Here is a 4,535-nt window from a genome sequence, read left to right as displayed (position 1 = left end):
CTTTTGTGATCCTGCTTGCATCTCTCACGGATGAATCTTTTCAGGACTGAGAGCCCGCAGAGGAAGAAATTCAATGGGCAGAGCCCAGCAATAAGGAACACCAGTACCCTAGAAAAGCCAGGATATCTGGGGGCACAAACCAGGTCTCCCTGCTTCCCTCAAACACAGGCAGTGGACACCAAGATGTCAGGAGCTCACATCTGTCTTTGGGATGAGTTCACTGCAGAACTGAAGGGGCAGGCACAAGATAAAAAAACACATGAATTCTTTAATTATAAGCAAAGAGACAGATTTTAAGATTTTTTAGAAGACCACACGTAAATATGCCAGCATCCCACAAGTAGAGTGCCCTGCCATAGCTACATCACAGTTCTGGGAGCAGATCCCTGCCAAGGGACAGAATTATATCACCTGCATACTCACCCAAATTACCTTCACCTCTTCCAGCATGTTTTCAAAGTTTGTCAAGCCTGTTTTGGCAAAGCATTCTTCCAGGGTTTTTGTGGCTTTTTCCAGTTGCCATCTGAGAAGTTATTGCCAGCAGGTACTGTCAGCACAAGTGTGGTCTGTTAAGTATGAAAATTGAAGCATTTAAAATTCTTTGTCTTCCTTGCAAGTATCTGACAAAAAGCTTCACACAAATGATCGGCACAGCTTCCAGGCTGCATTTTGCAAGCAGGAATAAAGACCACATCCCCTGCAAAGTGGGCTCACCAGCCCTTGAGTCCCAGCCCCAGCAGCAACAGTTTCTGATACCTCTACCCCTGGGATCCTGAATTAGAGATAGCTCTGTCGAGTGAGAACCACAGACGTACAGTTGCTGCTTTTGGGGTAGCAGCGGCATTTGTGGGAATGCAGCCAGAAGCACAGAACCAGTGGGAGAGCCCACAGCCAGCAAGTCTCTCATCCTGGTAGAACGCTGAAGGCGACACCTGGGATAGACACAGGATAACACTTAATAAACACAACAAGCCTTGAGGCAAAGCGGGTTCCAGTCTGCAGATTTTGAAAGGGGAAAAACCACTGGGGTGGTTGTATGGCCAGGCCTCCTGGAAAGAAGCGGAGAGTCCTGCCACACATTCCCAGGACACAGTGGAGCAGACCAGTAAACGAAAAAAGCCAGGCAGCTGGATTTTCAGGTCTGGCCACATGTTTGGGGAAAGGAATCCACCAGCTCCAGATTCCTGTGCTCCCTTTGTTTCTGTTGATAACAGGATCCCCCATACTGGCAGGCCAGAAACCCACCATTCAGGTGTGTCCTTTGCGTGTCCAACAGGAAACCCAGCCTGGCACAGAAAGTGAAAGAGTTCCTGGTATTTATGATGATGAGTTCAATTAAATACGGAACTAGTGAAAAACACAAGCAGATCAAAGTAGAGCTCATAGCCTGTTATTAAATTAAGCTGAGAAGACGCAAGCTTGGACTAACCCCACACCACAGGATAATGCTATGTCATGGGGGCAGGTGCCCGTTCTCCTCCCGGGGTTTCCAGCAGCCTGCATGCTACAGAAAGGGCTCACACTGCTGTGGTGTCCCACACTGGGGGCCTGCATCCCCTGCCCCATTTTGGGAGCTCTCCAGCCTGGGTCAGCCCCCCAGCTCAAGGGAAGGCACCCACCCACTGCAGGTGCCTGGCCCACAGCTCCTCAGAGCAGGTGCATTGCAGGTGCTTGGCCACCAGCAGCAGCACGAAGAACACCTCAGTAGCAATAAAGCACTGTGTGATAATCTTTTCTTTTTGGATGATGAGGCTGAAAGCTCATTAAAGCTATTATAACAGAGGTTACAGGTGTAACAGAGAGCCATTATTGTGTTTATGCTGTTCCAGCAACGTGTATAATTTATGTTTTCAAACTTTAATCATTTGGCTGCTAGGACAAATGGATCAGCGTGATGATGTTTTCTAGAGGAAGACGCTGATGATGTAGTTTACAGGGCTTGATGATTTGCTCGTGTAGCTGGGATTCCCCCGGGATAAGAGATAGGATTCGATGTCTCACCAAACGCATTCCAGAATCTATCTCCCATCACCTCACTGAGTTTTGTCCCTTCTGAATTTACATTGCCTTGCTTCTCCCCTGCTGCTTTATCCCAGTCCTTGAAGCAGGGAGGGAGGAGGCAAGCCAAGCCATCTCTGTTCTGCTCACTTGCAGCCCCAAGGCGGGCAGAGCGCAGAGCCCCCCACCCTGGCCAGCCAGACACACCTCCAGAGATAGGAGAGGTGAGGCCCAGACTTAACTGCAGAGCCCAAACTAATAAATTATCCCAGACTGATAAGATGATGCTCTGAGCCAGCAAAAGTTAAGGAAGTGTTGGTGGCACTAGGGAGCGGCGTCAGGAAAGGCTTAGGTCAGGGAGAGCATGGGGCAGAGACGTGGCAGGAGTTCACAGAGCAGGGGTGAGGTGGGCACGGCAGGGCCAAGGTCATAGAGAAGAAATCAACAGCATTTGGGTTTGGGATAAGCAGGATCAATATATATTGGAGCGGCCTGTTCACAGACTCAGCCTCTTAGTGCATGGATTGGATCTGGATCAGAAAATAATATAAAGCCAATGGGATGGTGGATGGACAGAGATAGCCAACACCCACATCCCCTCTGTGGTGCCTCTGTGGGTCTCAGACTAACTCACCCACTCTGAGATCAGCAGACATCCGCAGGAGCACTGTCCCTTTAAAAAATGTGAATTCATCCAGAAACAATTATGCAGCATAAACAAAGAAAAATCAACAGGGTGAATTTCAAACTAATAAAGATTTAATCTCTAAGTCATGAGACTGCATTTGTTAGGAAAATATACATACCCCTGAGAATCCAGCTACAGTTGCTATATTACATACTGTTGTTCAGCAGCTCACTGGGCAGTTTTCCAAATCCGTTTATTTTTAACATCAGTCACATTATTCAATTAATTATAAAAACACTGAGGTTTTCAAAAGATGTTTCTGATAAAACTGCAGAGTAAATATGCGTGAGAACAGCAAGGATTAAAATCTCCATAAACTTTAGCATTTGGGGCTGTTGCTATAAACAAGAGAAGTCCGAGGAGGAGGTTATTTATCGGAGTGAATCATACCAGATAACACACGGCCTCCTCCCACACCACAAACAGAGAGATCATTTGTCCTTTACCTAGTGACGGAAGGCAAAGATTGACACGTCTGTCAGTGGTGCTCAAGGAACGAAAAGTGTGAGGGACTAGGATGGATTCTTCAGATGCTTCCAGCATTCAGACACCCCAGCTTGGCAAATATTAAATATTTAGCAGGCTGAGCTCTTTCCCAATAAACTGAGAAACAGAAAGCAAAAAAACCCCAACCCATCCCTAGCAATGTCTCAAGGCCTTGAAATCACCAGATACCCATTGATGGAACAATTCAAGCCCTACCTTTAAAAGCAGCCTTGACAAACCCTGCTTTATGGGAAGACTGATATCTCCTGCAATAGTTACTCTGTACCACTGTGAAATGTTTTCCCAGCCAGAAGTCTGTGTATCTGCTTAAACTGGTAAGCAGAAATCAACAACGAATTTGGCTTAATCCAGTTTTTAACTTTTATCCAAGTATGTTACTGTGTACTTCTCCTAGCACATTGTTTTTTAAAGACTCACATTGTGGTAGAATTATTTGATAGCTCTGATGTTGTCTGCATAGATGGCAAAGATTAAAGGCAAGGAGTCTGGGCATCAAAGCCTGGCAAAGAGAGCGAGGACTCCCAGGCTTTCATCCAAGCTTTGCCAGACATGCAAATCAGCCTTGGGAAAAGTCCCTACCATATGAGCCTCAGCTTCTCTGCCACAGAGACACTTAGGCATATCCCTAACTTTAAAAACTAGACAAATCATGTTGATGATTGCAGACTCCTTCAGAATAAGGAGAGACATTTTGTTCTGCCTGCCCTTAAACGATGGAATCCTGCCTAACCAGGGATCCCAGCTATAGCACAGGACACAACAGCAGCACATAATAACAGGGAGCCATTTTGACAGATGTGTTTAACTGTTGCCACATCTCACACACGAAGGGTGAGACTCCAGCTCCCGGCCCTGCCAGGGCCTCCCTCCCACTCCAGGACAGGCAGCCCGGACGCTGCTGGTCAGCCTGACCCGCTGTGTGGTACCTGGAGGCGCAGGGGTGGCCATACCACCGCGTTTGTGAGGCGGTGCTGCCCCAAAAGCAGCGTGGGACGTACCCGTTGGAGGAGATGTCACCCAGAGCTGCTGGGGCAGGGAAGGCACAGGGAGGACAGGGCAAGGGGGGCTGTCGAAGGGAAGCGCTGAAGATAACGAATAAAGACCATGTCTGTCAGAAGTGCCTCTCCCGTCGCCTCAGCCCAGGCTGGGACACCTCGACTGCGGGCTGCAGGGCCAGAGGCCGGCCCTCCCCTCTGCCTCGCACACTGCGGTGCCAGCTCGGGGCTGCTCGGCCTTAGAATGGCTCTGGGACATCCTATGGGAGCGGGAAGGCCCGAGGGACCACCCTCGCCGGCAGCCACACGGCCGGCCGGCGGACCAGCCGCGCTGGGCCGCGCTCCCG

Source organism: Athene cunicularia, assembly GCF_003259725.1.
Source record: "Athene cunicularia isolate RWA chromosome 17 unlocalized genomic scaffold, athCun1 chr17_part1, whole genome shotgun sequence".
Classification (NCBI taxonomy): domain Eukaryota; kingdom Metazoa; phylum Chordata; class Aves; order Strigiformes; family Strigidae; genus Athene; species Athene cunicularia.
Note: the sequence above shows the minus strand (reverse complement) of the source record.